Here is a 16,915-nt window from a genome sequence, read left to right as displayed (position 1 = left end):
AAAACCATGCTGGCTCGTTAGGTTTAGTGCATCTGGCCCTTAGTCTTAACCATTAGGCCAACCTGTGTGAGTGCTTCTAATTGTTGGGTGGGTATTTGTAAAACAAATTCTGATCTAATCTACAGAGAGTGGTTGAAAGTGTATAGGCTCCCTGAAGAGCATGGAAGCCATTGCTTGAAGCTTCTGTCACAGTGTAAGTGGGTGTGTAGAGAATGATAGCAGTCTCTGCTGTTTCTGTCTCTCATTCCCCCTCCCCCCCCCTTTTCTGCTATATTTAACAGCCTTGCAGGCCTTAAAAGGTCTGGACTGAGGTGCTGACATTCCACTGGCTGCAGGCATTATTTTTGCTCTGGACCAGGAGTCCAGTCCATCACACTGGTCCTGCCTATCTCTTTGCTGGATTCAACTTTGCTGGATTTTTCTCTCTACCGCTCACTTCCCAACCCATTCCAGGACTTGACTAGTTCATCCAACCTTGGTAAGTACTCACTTTCAAGAGGAAACTATGCAACATTTGGTAGCCTCAGTTCCAAGTTGTCTCAGGCTGCGGTCACAGGGGTAGGCTGATTTTACGGTAGCTTCCTTCAGACCTCTTTGCATGTATGTAAGCCACATTGAGCCTGCAAAGAGGTGGGGAAATGAGGGATACAAATGCAACAAATAAATGTCAGTTGAGTACAGTAACAGCAAAGAGAAATCCAAGCATGAAACAGCTGAAGGAAAACTTGGCCAGTACCATATGGCAGCTGCAATCCCATAATAACATCATTTATTTTTCTGGATTTAGTTCGCCTTTTCATTAGCAGCTCAAGAGTTATGTTCAAGTATATTACATACATTAGATGAGGTAGATGAGATCTATGGAAGATAGAAGAAACATATTTTCAGTTTGCAAGGTGTGTAATGTTTATGAAAGAATCCAAAAATTCTATGAACTCCTAAAAACAATTTATTTTACGTTGGAGACAATTTTTTCCTCTTTCTGGGGCCCTTTTACTAAAGCTTAGCATGCACTAGATGCTAAGAAGCCGATAGTTAAAGGGGCCCCTCTTTATTGAGAAGAAATGCACAACTCACCAGAAGAGGTTTAGTTTAAGTTGATACTGACAGTGGATTTTTATTGTGAAGGATTTCAGGTTAGGTTTCTTTTTTGCCCCTAGTCACCAAAAGAGACGGGAAAGTATATCCAATGAGAGTGTTATAGTATATGTTCTGGATATATCTGGTCTTAATACAGTATCTACCAACTGACAATACATAGCAACCTATTCTATGCATTTTTTGGCTGGGTGGCTAGCCATGAATTTGATAAAGCATATTTTCATTAGAGAAATTCAGTCATTGTTAAGAAAAGATGTCTACTTTAGGGTAAAGAAAAGAACTGCACGTTTTAAAAACAGAGAGCTCCTGGCTATGGCATCAGCATTGCACCAGCTTACTTTTCCTCAATGTCACATATAGATCTAGAAGATATAAATGTATTCACATATGTATTTATATCACTGGCTATGAATATTGAGGTCACGTCTATGGCATGAATTGCTATGCAGTAGGGAAATTAAGCAAAAATGGGATTAGGGTGCACTGAGGAAATGCAGAAACAAAAGCACTGGGAAAATTATGCCCAGTGGTTAGTACAGTGCACTTAGCCAGAGAAGCTTGGGCACAAATCCCACTTCTCTACAGGTTCTCCTTGTGACCTTGGGCAAATCACTTTACCCTTCATTGGTTTGGGTACAAAGTTAGGGCTAGAGTTACCAAGAGGCATATTTTCAAAGCACTTAGCCTCCCAAAGTTCCATAGAAACCTATGGAACTTAGCCTCCCAAAGTGCTTTGAAAATAAGCCTGCAAGTCACCCTAATGTGATTTAATACACCTTATTTCATGCAAGCCCAACGTAATAACATTGTAATGTGTGTTACGTGACGTAACACACATTACAATGTTATTAAATCAGGCCCACACAGATTGTAAACTCTCTCAGGCAGGGAAATACCTATTGTAGCTGAATTTACAATTCATCTTCAGCTTGCAGTTGGAAAGGTGAGCAACTAAAGTCGAATCAGCAGCAGCAGATGATGCAAGACTCCTTGAGTCTGCTAGGCTTGATGCAGCACCATAGAGCCTTCCTGATGTGAGGATTCTTTGTGTTTGTAATCTAATTTAATCTGGACATTTACCTATAAAGGCTCAAGGTGGAGCCCAGACCCAAGGTGAATAAATCCCACCAAATTATTTATTTGTTACTTTTGTATCCCACATATTTGCAGGCTCAATGTGGCTTACATAATACCGCGAAGGCATTCGTCAATTCTGGTACGGGATTAGTACAAAATGTTGTATTGGGATAGGGAAGATAAGATTCAATCAAGTTGGGTTGAGGTAAAAATTACAATGGATAAACCAGAAAAGACCTATCAGCCAACGGATCCATTAAATATTGGTTAAACAAAAACATTTTTATCACCTTTCTAAAGCTATGATAGCATATGATCTCTCTTATCTCCTTGGGTAATTTGTTTCAAAGCTCAGGACCCTGGCTAATTATAGATCTATTTCTAGTAGTCATCCTGGTGACACTCAATTCACATTTTCTTGAATTCTGTTACTGTTGTGGTCTTCATCTTCTCTATTAGAAGGCTGTCCTGTGTTATCAATCACCTTTTCTGTGAAGAAATATTTCCTTGTATTAGGGGAGGACTGACCATTCAGGCAACCGGGCAGTGCCCGGGGGGCCCAGAGGCCCTGCCCGAATGACCACCGCACACTATAGCCCTCCCTTATCCTACCTTTCAAGGCACGCTGCTGGTGATCTATTGGCCTCTGTGAGGGGGGGGGGGGGACATGTTCTTTTCTGCCTGTTGTGCTGCCGCTATTCCTCCTGCCTGGCACCGCCGTATTTTAAAAAATGGTGGCTGAGACTCCCTGTGGAAGTCTCGCAAGTCTCGACCACCATTTTGAAAACACAGCGGCACCGGCAGATGGGGGAATAGTTGCAGCTCAGTGGACAGGAAAGAACATGCTCTCCCCCCCCCCCCCCCCACAGAGACCATCAGACCACCATGGCCCTTCAGGTAGGACTAGGGCAGTGGGGGCGTTGGCTGGGGGGGGGAGCAGCATTGTGGCAGTAGATGGGTGTCAGGTGGCAGCCAGGCGGGGCCCTACACCATCCTCAGTGCCTGGGGGCCCAGACCACTCTCAGTCCACCCCTGCCTTATATTACTCCTAAGTCAACGCAGTTGAGTCAAATAATATGCCCCATTTGTTGTAGAACTTGATTGCCACTGAAAAATGATTGCTTAGCATGTTTTATTAACACTGACAGGTATAACTTCTTTCTTCTAGGATATATATACTTAGGTCTTTAAGTCTCATGATGTAAACTCTGAACCACTGGTAGCCAATTTTTTCGCATTGCCTCTAATTTGTCCATATCTTTTCTGAGATATAGGCCCACATTTTGAAATCCCTATTTACCTTTGATATATGCACAAACCAGCACTTAAAGTTTTATCTTGCATAAGTCCTCATTATATAAGGCCGGGATATGCATGTATCAAACCCTAGTGTGTGCAAATGGCAAGGGGCATGGTCTGGGCATGTTTTGGATATGACAATAGTACGACAAGTCCATAGACATTTATTCCCCATTTCAGAAGGGGACTAAAAGTTCCTAAAAGATTGATGTCTGAAGTTACAACTGCTACCAAGCACGTTTAGGAGCTGGTAAATAAACCACTGCTATTGAGCAACACTCCACTGGAAGGATGGGGAGGGGCTGCCTCCTTAATGCCCAGTGGCTTTTCATTCCCCATATGCTAAACTGTCAAGGAAAACCAGTGACTGTGACAGCATCAGGATAATACTTAGTTATAATTCTAAATTCACAAAGGTAACCGGTTATGTGCTGGCTTTGAACCTGTTGATATTATATGCATTTATTTTTCTAAAGTGAATGTTTATTCTATACACGCCTGGTGCATAAATGTCCATTTTGTGTGTATTTAAGAACAGGCTGTACGTTAGTAGTTTCTGTTGTAAATACTGGTGAACTTGAGGTGCACTGAACTGCATGTTTTGATTCCTACTGCTATGATCTGTCTACAATGGGGCTGATAGCCTTTTGCACTTGCAGAATACTCCATGATTCTTACCAACAAGCAGTACAGAGGCAGTATCATTTTCTTTTTTCTTCTGTGCACTCTAACATTCTTCCTGCTCTTACTACTGATCACTTTGAAATCAGTTCCTTATCCCCATCATTTAGTTTTCTTGACATTCTTCTTCAAATGCATTAGACTTAAGTTGCTGAGTGCATCTTTTATAAAGCTGCACTAGTGATTCCCATGTGGCAAATGAGAGGAAGATCAAAGGAATCGAATGGGCTCTCTCTCATTTGCCACACCGAGAATCGGTAGCACAGCATTGTAAAAGAAGCCCTGAATTCTTAACTGCTGTTTTTGAGCTTTGTTAGATCATTCCTTATTTCTTATATCCTATCCGTTATGTCCACAATATTGTAGATCATTGTATCATCTGCCAAAGGTTAAACTTTTTCTATTAAGCCCTCTGCAGTGTTACTGATAAAACCATTACACAGAACTGAATCCAATCTACTGACTAATTCCCCGTTTCTTGAAATTAGGTCTCTATCATTACCTTCTGTTGCCTCTTGTTCAACCACTTTGAACCCAGTTTACCATCATAGACTACTCAGCTTACGTGTAAGGCTACTATGCATATAGTGCCAAAAGTCTCAATGAAATCCAAATGTATGTTCAAAGCTTTTTACCAATTTTTATTCCTCTTTCTCTAAGTCGTATATTATCTATGTACAGAAAAGAATCTAATAAAACTGGCATGCATTATTCTTTCTGTGAGTTAAGGTTATGTAAAAATGAGGTCATTATTCATTTATTACATTTACATTGGGCTACTTATAACCCGCACTAGCCTGCCGAGTTCAGCACAGTTTATATAGTACAAGAAGCCAAGCTATTCCCGGGGTATCACAGCATCAAGTTTCCCATACAGTACTTATTAAGCAACAAAGTTTTGAAACAAAAGGGTTTTTAGCTGTTTATGAAATACTTTGTAATTGGTAAGTCATCTGTTCTGACCTGGTTTTACAGCCTGCTTTACTGACACAGACTACTCAGTAATTACTATGGATTCTTTTGGATTTGTATTAGGTAAATGAGACTTATTAGAGGTTCTAAAATACACAATGATTAAGATATATACACACTGATTTAAGCAATACCTATCTATAAACAATCATTATATCACTGGTCCCTACATCCAAGCAATGCTAGGAGTTTGACCAGGAAAGGAACAATACACTATACCTACATCATATCTATACCTACATTACTGGTCCTTACATCATCCAGGCTCTTATCATCAGCTGGGGAGGTCCTGTTCACAGTGAAAGTCAGGAGTTTCTTTGACCAAGAAATATGATTCTCTGTGCAGTATGTACATTACTCACAGATGAGCTCCCAATTTCACTGACAGAAACTCCCTTTTTTATTAGGCTTAGAACACATGTTCAGAGCTAAGGAAAATTATAGAATGCTTGAGGATTTCTCTGTTTAGGTAAACAAGCCATACTGCGGGAATGTGGTCACATGTTTCTCAGTCCAGGTGGCCAGTCTGAACACGAAACAGGCTCCACCTCCCCCTTCACATACCAAATTAATTAGAGCTGTGTCTTATCTTCTTCACACAAACAGCATTCAAAAATACAGACCCCCGGTGCACTTGTCGGTCAAGGCAGAGTTGAAAAACAATCTTTAAAATTCACTTCTATTACAGTCATCTTATATGATAGGGCAAAGAATTCCACCATTTTTTTTTATTACGATGTAAAATGCCTTGATAGGCTGGACTTATATACTGTACTACATTTTTAATAGAGAGAAAGTTAAGATTCAAATAGTGTCTGGCCAGGATGTCACTATTTCTTACAGATAGATGAACAAGATGAGTCATATAGCTTAGATATTGAACATGAAGAATAAGAAAGACCAGGAAGCATAATTTGAAGATGAACTATAGCTCAATAGGCCTTACATATCTGGATTAGGTCTACAAACTGTGCTATCTGGTTGCTGTAAGGGGTCCTTTTACTAAGCCATGGCAAAAAGTGGCCTGTGGTAGTGTGGGAATGTATTTTTGGTGCGCCCTGTGCCAGTTTTTACCGCATCTGGGAAAAAGGGCTTTTTTTTTTCAATGGTCTGGGTAAAGGGCCTTTGGTAAAACTGAAACCAGCACGTACCTATTTACGGCCTGAGCCCTTAATGCTACCCATTGACCTAGTGGTAAGGGCTCATGCGCTAGACATGCAGTGACCGGTCAGCATGCACCAACTGCTGATTAACGTCAGAAACGCCACTTGCAGTAGGAAATATAAAATAATAATTTGTCCCAGTGGTATGGGTGCATGCCAAATCTGAAATTACCGCCAGAGGAGCGTGCTACCCTGGGTGCGTGCTGCAAGCGCATAGAGCCTATTACGCCTTTGTAAAATGGCCCCAACAGTTTTTCAGATGCACTGTCAAATGTATCAGGGTTATTTTCTGTTTATTATTCTCGTTCTCCATGGAAGTACTTTATTCCTAGTCCACAGTACAATGTAATTTATCAGTGAATGGGAGCCGAAAATGTTTCCCATCTGTTACAGCTGTTAAAAATACAGGTCACAGGTTACAATTTATGTACCACTAACACCAGTGGTTTGAAGCGGTTTACATTACATCAGAAAAAACTTAATTAGTAATAACAAGAAAGTCTTTAAAAAGAAAAGACGTTTACATCTTTCTAAAATGTGCATATTCTAAATTGTTCAAAAAGCAATCTGCGTATGACTGCCAAATTTTAGGAGCCTAATAAGCAAGAAGCATGTCACAAACCTTAAAACCTCTTAATGCCCTTAACTGATGGAAAGGCAAAAGGAGAATAATTTATAGTTCTTCTATTCCTAGAAGAGCTTGAAAATTTGAAATGGGATGATAAATACTCTGGACAGTCACCGTATAAAACATGATATGAAGTACAAGAAAATTTAAACAAAATCCTGGCCTATATCGGAAGCCAATGGCGGTCCATATAGAATTTAGAAATCCTATCATATCTACATAAGGACTAAATCAATCTGACTGCGGTATTTTGAATCATCTATAAATGTTGAAGATTATACCTAGAAGACCCTTTAAAAATCAGGTTACAGTAGTCTAATTTAGACAAGAGTAAAGCTTGGACAAGCAGCATTTTCTGATTCTTCTCAAATTCCTCATAAAAAAGAAATAACTTTTGAACTACAGAATTAACTTGAGGTTCTAATGAAAGAGTTTGATCCAAGAGAATTCGCAATATTTAATAACGGGAGAAATAAGATATTTAACTTGGTCTACAATAATGTGATCAACTAGTGGATCAGGATTATTGTCTAGAAGCAAAAATGTACCCTCCTGTTTACAAAGCCGTGCGGCAATGCCAACAGCCCATTCAAAGTGAATGGGCTGTACTGATATTAGTGTACCGACAGCCGCTAGTGGGGCTTTCTAAACAGGGGGTTAGTTGTCTCAGAATTTAATTTGAGCTTATAATTCAACATCCAAAGTACCAATTATAGACATACAGACATACAGGAATAAAACTAGAGGTGTCATCAGTACTTCCATGGTAGCTAAGGGGTATGTTTACTAAGGCGCCTTCATGTTAACATGCCTATAAAGTTAAGGCACGTTAAACGCTAATGCGCCAATACATTTCTATAGGTGCATTAGCATTTGACACATGTTAGCATTTAACACGTAAAAACACTAACACGCCTTTAGTGCGCCTTTGTAAACACAGGCGTAAATGTGGTATTCATTTTTTAAAATGTGGTATTTATTTTAAAAAAGGTCCATAATAACTGATTCACCTGCAGCATATGGTAAAATAATGCTATATACCGTTACAATGTTTGGCATAGCTGCTGACCTTTCAAAAGGACAACAATCCAAACACCATCCTGATTAATGCAACACCATAAAGAGTTCTAGCTCCGTTTTGTGTCATACTTTCTCTAAACCTTTTTCCTTGAGTATTGTGTTCAATTCTGGTCATTGCATCTCAAAAAAGATATAGTGGAATTAGAAAAAGTACAGAGAATAGTGACCAAAATGATTAAGGGGATGGAAACTCTCCTATGAGGAAAGGCTAAAGAGGTTGTAGTTCTTAAGCTTGGAGAAGGGACAGCTGAAAGGAGATATAATAGAGATCTATAAAATAATGAGTGGTAAATGTGAATTGGTTGTTTATTCTTTCAAAAAGTACAAAGACTAGAACACACTCCATGAAATTACTAAGCAATATGTTTAAAACAAATCATTGAAAATATTTTTCTCAGTGCATAGTTGAGCTCTGGAATTTGTTGCCAGAGGATGTAATAAAAGCAGCTATTGTAGCTGGGATTAGAAAAGGTTTAGACAAGTTCCTGGAGGAAAAGCAGCTTTTTGCTGAGCTGATGAGCAAAAGGATTTCATGCCGATTTAAAACACACTGATTCCGTATACCCTGAAGCAGCATTAAGGGGTCCTTTTACAAAGCTGTGGTAAAAGGGGTCTGATGCAAGCCGAGGCCCCTTTTACCGCAGCAGATAAAAGGCAGGTTTTTTTTCTTAAGAAATGGACATGCGGCAAGTGACGCACTTGCTGCATGCCCATTTCGGGTGGGAGCTCTTACTGCTACCCATTAAGGTGGCGGTAAGGGCTCCTGCGCTACCCCTGCAGTAACCAGGCAGTGCGCGGCACTGCCTAATTACCACTGGGTACATATCGGTGCTACAAAAATGTAAATATTTTTGTAGCACTGGAAATGGCGTGTCCTGGGGGTGGTAACTACCGCCAGGCTGTTGCAGTAGCCTGGCGATACTTCCCTTTTAGTGAGTGGTAAGCCTTGGACTTACTGCCCCTTTGTAACAGGGTCCCTAAGTGAAACACTGCCACCGTTGATGGGATTCAGTAGGCTGACGGCAAGTGCTCAGATAAGTTCTTAAATTTTTTTTTAAAAATGGTATAAAATTGAGACAACAAGTTTAGGAGCCCTTTTACAAAGCCGCAGGCTTGGCATGTGGCAATTCGGCCCTACCACCGATCTACCACAGGAGCCCAGTGGTAGTGCCAACTCTCACGGCACAGCATTTCCAGCTCAAAAAAATAATTTTGGATTTTTTAGTGCCAGGGGCTTATTCGGCAGTAATTGGTCAAAGTTTTTGAGAATTAAAATAATTGTAAGAAGGTTTTTTTTTAAGCCTGTGAAATAACTACCCTATCCAGTCTGGAGTGAAATCAATGCTCCAGATGAGGTTCTGAGGCTTTTCCCTTCTTTTCTGGGGGAGGGGGGGGGGGGGGGGAGTTATTGTATATCAGCAATTGAATGTGGACTTTATGTATATTGTGAAGTAATTATTTGTTGGAAATAAATCCACTGCTTATCCTTGGTATTCTGCCAGGTGTTTGTCACCTGGATTGGCCATGGGAGGAAACAGGAACCAATGACTATTTTTTCTGTGCTCTTTTCAAATTTAGTTTCAAGATTTTCACTTATTTTCCAGTCTGCAAAACAAAAACAACATGCCTTACACTGCAGAGCTGGATGATCACATCTTAAGGCCTGATTTACTGAGGCTGTGCTTTTATGTGTCTATGGTAAAAAAAAAAAAAAAAAAAAACATGACACCTTACAGAAAATAATTTATAACAATAATATTAAAGCACTAAAACGAGTAGCAGCAGCATCATAAAGAAAGTATCCTATGAAAAAAAGAAAATCCCTCTGCCTCCATTCCTTTTTTATTTTCTGTCTAGACTTAGGAGCAGCCCTTCTTATCTCCCAAACTCATTACTTGTTTTTGACCCAATTCCCACCCAGCTCCTCAGTTCAATATCCTCTTTGGTCATCCCCTCCCTTGGTCACATCCACAATTGCTCACTCGCCACTGCAACTCTTCCCTTTTCCTTCAAACTTGTTATGATCAAACCACTCCTCAAAAAACCTTCACTGGATCCTACTAGTCCTGCTATCTATTGCCTCCTCTTCCTCCTCCCTTGTTTATCCAAACTTCTGGAATACACCATTCATGGTTGCTGTTGAGGCTTTCATCTCAAATTGTTCTAGATCCATTTCAGTTTGGTTTTCACCCTCTAAATTCCACTGCTATTCTTCTTGCCAAATTCTTTAGTGGCATCCTTACAGCTGAGGCCAAAGGCCTTTACTCTTATCTTCATCCTCATCTGTAGAGACACCAAGGGTGGCCTATCCGAAAAAGTCAGATTTGTTACTCCGGTGAGTGAGATTGAAGACCAATGAGTGATGTTTCTCTTGAGGTGCATTCAGGGTATAAATTTGGCACAGTGGTGGAGGGACTGAAGCCAAAGAAGGGCTGCTGGCTACTTTTATTGACACATGCACCTAAAAATGGATTTCTGCATCATGGATGACAAGTTACTTATTTTAAACTCAACTATTTCATGCACTTACTAAAATTAAACCACATACAGTACAGTCTGAATTATCCAAACTTCGCTAATCCAACCATGTGGCATATCCGACAGACCCCCCCAGTGGCATCATCACGTTTATTTCTCTGAAAAATCTTTGTATTAGAGCAATTTTTGAAAATTGGGAATTCTATGTCTTTCTTTATGCATTGTTTGAGAGGTTTGTGCTGTGTTTTCTGTATTAACTGACTTTTCACTTATCCAACAACGGGACTATCCCATTTACGACGGATAATCATGACTGTACTGTACATATCTATGGAAACAATTCAACTGTGTTTAATGATCCCTCAATAGACAGTGTCTCATAATTTAAACCTGATCAGACATAAGTCTGCAGAAAAGTGACCACCTCAACACACATCAGATCTTGCAAAATGTTCTAAAACCCTGTCTGATGTTATGACCCAAACTAAAATTATATTAAAGTGCACTCAGAACCGTATCATACCATAACAGCACTAACTCCTAGGACTCAAAGAGCAACAACCTTCCGGGAAATGGAATGGGATTTGCTATACTACCTTTCTGTGGTTATAGTCAAAGCAGTTTATATATTATATACAGGTACTTATTTTGTACCCGTGACAGTGGACGGCTATCAGGCTTATTTTCGAAAGAGAAGGGCGCCCATCTTTCGACACAAATCGGGAGATGGGCGTCCTTCTCCCAGGGTTGCCCAAATCAGCATAATCGAAAGCAGATTTTGGGCATCCTCAACTGCTTTCCATTGTGGGGACGACCAAAGTCCATGGGGGCGTGTCGGAAGCATAGCAAAGGCGGGACTAGGGTGTGCTTAACACATGGGCGTCCTGGGTCGATAATGGAAAAAAGAAGGGCGTCCCTGACAAGCACTTGGCCGACTTTACTTGGTCCATTTTTTCTTGCGACCAATCCTCAAAAAGGTGCCCAAACTGACCAGATGACCACCGGAGGGAATCGGGGATGACCTCCCCTTACTCCCCAAGTGGTCAATAACCCCCTCCCACCCTAAAAAAAAGAACTTTAAAAATATTTTTTGCCAGCCTCTAATGTCACACCCAGCTCCCTGGAGCAGTTTTAGTGGGTGTAGTGCACTTCAGACAGGCAGACCCAGGCCCATCCCCCCTACCCGTTACACTTGTGGTGGTAAATGTGATCCCTTCAAAACCCACCAGAAACCCACATGTAGGTGCCCTCCTTCATCCCTAAGGGCTATGGTAGTGGTGTACAGTTGTGGGGAGTGGGTTTTGGGGGATTCATCACACAAGGTAAGGGACCTATGCACCTGGGAGCAATTTCTGAAATCCACTGCAGTGCCCTCTAGGGTGCCCGGTTGGTGTCCTGGCATGTCAGGGGGACTAGTGCACTACGAATGCTGGCTTCTCCCACAACCAAGGGCTTGCATTTGGTCATTTGAGATGGGCGTCCTCGGTTTCCATTATCGCTGAAAAACGGGGACGACCATCTCTAAGGTCGACCTAAATGTTGAGATTTGGGTGTCCCCGACCGTATTATCGAAATGAAAGATGGCCGCCCATCTTGTTTTGATGATACGGGTTTCCCTGCCCCTTTGCCGGGACATCCTGCAAGGACGTCCTCAGGAAAACTTTGGCGCCCCTTTCGATTATGCCCCTCCACAGGTCCCCTTTATCAAATTGCGGTAAAAGGGAGCCTGCAGTAGCATCAGCGCATGTTTTTGATGTGCACCGAGGTCCCTTTTTACTGTACCAGGTAAAAGGCTGGGTTTTTAAAATAGGAAATGGCCTTGCGCTAACCACAGGGATTGGTGTGCCGCCATTTGGAGGGGCCCTTACTGCCACCTATTTAGGGGACGGTAAGGGTTCCTGTTTAACCTAGTGGTTCAAACACAAACAGAAGAAAAATTCCACTGAAGAAAAGCACCAGGCATCAAACAGTAGAGGAGAAAAGGAATCTCTTGCAGATGGTGTCCAGGAAAAATCTTTATTAAATAACAGTCTTCAATAACAATAAAGGGGACCCGGCGACTCGTGTTTCGGCCCTAATGACCTGCATCAGGGGTCTAAAGAAATTATAAATAAATAAATAGAAAACAAAAACCATAATCAATAAAAGTAATGATCTAATATAATAATTCGCACCTCCAACGTTCTGAAGCTGACTCCGTGGCAGCGTGGCAGTGAAGCCGTGTAGTGTTCGTAGGGTTCGTAATCGCACTCCTGATCACTGCCCTGCCCTCAAGGGAACTCTGTATAGTTGCCAGGGAAAGAAACGCGACGTCAGAAGGAGAAGGGACCAACCACAGGCAATCGCAATCACTCTCAGTTTCTGCAAACAGGAAATGAGGGCGGGACCAGAGGAACAGCTGAAACCACAGTCTGTCTGAAGTGGCATCTGTACTTGCTGCACTTCAGTGTTGGTGGCCGAGCAGCAGGTAAAACGTTTTAAACAGCACACGTCCTCCTTGCACTCGCAGGCCACAGACACAGAGGAAGGGAGGCGCTGGGTGGAGGAAATCGGAGGGGGGGGGGGCGTGGATAGAGGGGGGTCCTGAGATGAGGGAGAGAGATAGAGGGGGTCCTGAGATGAGAGAGGGTGGGGGTCCTGAGATGAGAGAGGGTGGGGGGTCCTGAGACGAGAGAGAGGGGAGGGGGGGGGGCCCTGGAACCTTGCTAGCGCCTGTTTCCTTTCTGTTCGAAACGGGACACTTTTACTAGTAGTCCATAAATAAATCTAATAAAGGGGTATAAATGATACATACCTTGGAATCTATCACATCAAATATATTCTCAGACAAGTCATGAAACATGGAGGAGCATTTTCGAAAGTTGCGATTTGGACATCCTTGCAAACCGGTGATATCCAGGGGCGGGGAAACCAGTATTTTCAAAACAAGATGGATGTCCATCTTTCATTTTGAAAATACCATCAGAGACATCCAAATCCTTAAATTTGTACGTCTCTAGATTTGGTCGTCCCTTGACATGGACGTTTCTGACTTTCGGCGATTTTCAAAACCAAAGACATCCATGTCAAAAATGGCCAAATGCAAGCCATTTGGTCATGGGAGGAGACAGCATTTGTAGTGCACTACTGGTCCCCCTGACATGCCAGGACACCAACCGGGCACCCTAGGGGGCACTGCAGTGGACTTCAGAAATTGCTCCCAGGAGCATAGCTCCCTTACCTTGTGTGCTGAGCCCCCAAAACCCACTACCCACAACTGTACACCACTACCATAGCCCTTGAAGGGGGCACCTATATATGAGTACAGTGGGTTTGTGGTGGGTTTTGGAGAGCTCGCTGTTCCGTCCACAAATGTAACAGGTGTGGAGGGGTATGGGCCTGAGTCCGCCTGTCTGAAGTGCGCTGCAGTAGCCACTAAAACTGCTCCAGGGACCTGCATGCACTGTCATGGACCTGAGTATGACATCTGAGGCTGGCACGAAATATTTTGAAAGATGTTTTGAGGGTGGGAGGGGGTTAGTGACCACTGGGGGAGTAACGGGAGGTCATCACCGATTCTCTCCGGTGGTCATCTTGTCATTTCGGGCACCTTTTTGAGCCCTAGTCGTAACAAAAACATGTCCGGGTGAAAACGTCCAAGTGTTCGTCAGGGACGCCCTTGTTTTTTTCGATTATGGGTCAAAGATATCCAAGTGTTAAGCACACGCAAGTCCCACCTTTCCTACGCCTCCGACATGCCCCCTTGAACTTTGGCCGTCCTTGCAATGGAGTGCAGTTGGAGACATCCTAAATCGGGTTTCGATTATACTGATTTGGACATCCCTGGGAGAAGGACGTCCATCTTCTGATTTATGTCAAAAGATGGCGTCCTCTTTCGAAAATGAGCCCAAAAGTCTCCTATTAGCAATCAAAATATTGTATACAAAAAAATAAATAAGGATATATATGTTAAAAATGTATACAAGTTAGTATGTAAAGAGACACATCAAAACAGAGAAGTAAAACAATAACCTTTGAATCTCAAATTAAGAACAAACTGATATTAGAATAAAAATATATATACAGAGAAATGCAAGATACAAGATATTTTTGTAGTGCCAGAAATTTGAACTACTGCCAGGTTCCTGCGATAGTTTTGAATTGCGCACCAAGCCCAATGGCTCACGGCAAGCCCTTTGTAAAAGGGCCCCAAACTGACTTCCCCAGTGTTCCAAGGAGCTGCAGGGCGAATTGAACCCAATTCCCCTGGTTCTCAGGCAACTGCATTAACCATTAACAGCTATCTTCCTGGACATTAGGATTCACACAGGTGATCAATTCTCCAACCCATGAAAAGAGCCACATACTATACTTGGTGTTCTGGAAAGGGGTGTGTTTTTGACGTGCGTTGAGGCCTCTTTTTACTGCAGCGGGCAAAAGGCTGGCTGTTCTGGAAAAGAAATGGCCGTGCCATTTCATGGGAGGAGCACTTACTACCTCCCACTGAAAGAGCTGTAAGGGCCCCCGCGTTAACCCGGCAGTATCCATGCAGCGCAAGGCACTACTCGATTACCGCTAGGTAAGCACCGGCACAACAAAAATAGAAACTTTTTGGTAGCACCGGAAATGACATGCGCTGGGGGTGGGAACCAGGGGCATACCTGCGTGGGGCCACAGGGGCCTGGGCCCCTGCAGATTTCACCCTGGACCCCCTACCACTGTCAACCCTCCCCCGCTGCCGTTGTTTACCTTTGCTGGCGGGGACCCCCCCCCTCCCGCCAGCCGAGGTCCACTTGCCGCCTTTAAAGATATTTCTTCAGCTGGCGGGGGACCCCAACCCCCGCCAGCCAACCCAACGTCTTTAAAGTTCTTCTTCGGCCTCCGTGGCCGTGCTGTAGTTGATAGCTGTTCAATCCAGTTCGGAGTCTGACGTCAGCACGTTGTCCTGCACGTACAACGTGCTGGGACGTCAGACTCTGAACTGGATTGAACAGCTATGAACTACAGCATGGCCAGGGAGGCCGAAGAAGAACTTTAAAGACGTCGGGTCGGCTGGCGGGGGTTGGGGTCCCCCGCCACCTGAAGAAATATCTTTAAAGGTGGCAAGCGGACCTCAGCTGGTGGGGGGTTGGGGTCCCCCGCCAGCAAAGGTAAACAACGGCAGCGGGGGAGGGTTGACGGCGGAGGGGGAGGGTGGAGAATCGTTGGTGGAGGGATCTGGCAATGGCGGGGGGGGGGTTCTGGCAATGGCAGCGGCGGCGGGGGGGTCGTTGGGGGGGGCTAAAATGTGCCCCCTCCCTCTGGCTCTGGCCCCCCCTACCGCCGGAGTCCAGATACACCTCTGGTGGGAACTACTGCCGTGCTCCTGCAGTAGCCCGGTAATAGTTCTGGATTGGCTGCATGCCAACCCTTTAGAAAAAGAGCCCCCAAGTAACTTCACATTACCAGCACTAGGATGTAGTATTTTCTTCCTACTTAGCAACTCATTCTCACATCAATAAACAAGATACTATGGAGAGGTCGTGTTGCAACATGACAACCTATAGATCACCTATGTCTTTGAAACAGATAAAAGTTATATTTTTAAAGTATACTTCAAGTCGAAGAATGCTTTGTATGTGAAATCTTTCCATACATTTCCTGGTTTTGGTATGTAAATGCAGAATAGATGCAAGGTCTTTCTGCAGATGCGACAGGAAGTTACAGGTGCAGAATTTTTTTCGTTATTTTCTTTTAAAGCGTATACATAAACATGCTGAGCAACTAAAACTATTCATAAAAAGATTATTGTAAGAAGTTAATTATGCAAGCCATTTTCAGCCTATAATTTCCATTAGATTCAGCTAGGTGTCTTTTCCTTTTGGATTTTGATTTCCTTTGTTTATACTTTATCTTATTGTTGGCTGCTAAAAGTATTCTTTGCTGCATTTTGATTCATGATAAGACTTGATTTGTTTCCTAAATATGTCATTGATATTTCTGCTTGTAACTATTTCTTGTCCAAGATATTGTTTGCTGGTCTATTTTGAAAATTAATAAATAAAAAATGTTTAAAAAAAAAAACCCACATACTTACCGTAAGTCTCATTTCCACACACTGCAGAAACTTCTTTCATCAGTTGTTATAAATCTGACAATAATCATTGCAGTGAAATGCAATTCTAAGGGCCCGAGCATGAGGAGCAGTAAGATCTGTTTGCAGTAACAAGTCAGTAGGGAAGATGTCATCAAGGAAAAGAAAATCCTAGCGATGGTGCCAAAGACAAATGGGGCTCCTCTTCTGAAGACATATTTATTGATAATGAAGATAGTGATGACAAATTGAAAGCATCTGGCACTGAACACATTTTGAGCCATGAAAAGATAAAGCTGCGCTGTCCACTCATGTCAGTACTGGGCAAAGCTAATAGTTGGATTGCTGGAGATTTTTATTTGTTTTCACACTGATTCTAAGAAC

The 16,915-nt window shown here is 42.6% G+C and overlaps 1 protein-coding gene across 1 annotated transcript in view; it reads left to right on the top strand.

Moving 5' to 3' along the window:
• The first annotated feature begins 321 nt into the window (after positions 1-321).
• Positions 322-16,915, top strand: part of MYOM1 (myomesin 1) — a 277,203-nt gene continuing 260,609 nt past the window's right edge. The window contains exon 1 of the mRNA XM_030213070.1: positions 322-478. The gene's annotated coding sequence lies outside the window, so the exon portion shown is untranslated. The remainder of the gene's footprint in view (positions 479-16,915) is intronic.

This window comes from Microcaecilia unicolor, chromosome 1 (genome assembly GCF_901765095.1).
Source record: "Microcaecilia unicolor chromosome 1, aMicUni1.1, whole genome shotgun sequence".
In the NCBI taxonomy this organism is placed as follows: domain Eukaryota; kingdom Metazoa; phylum Chordata; class Amphibia; order Gymnophiona; family Siphonopidae; genus Microcaecilia; species Microcaecilia unicolor.
This window is presented reverse-complemented; position numbering and strand designations above follow the sequence as displayed.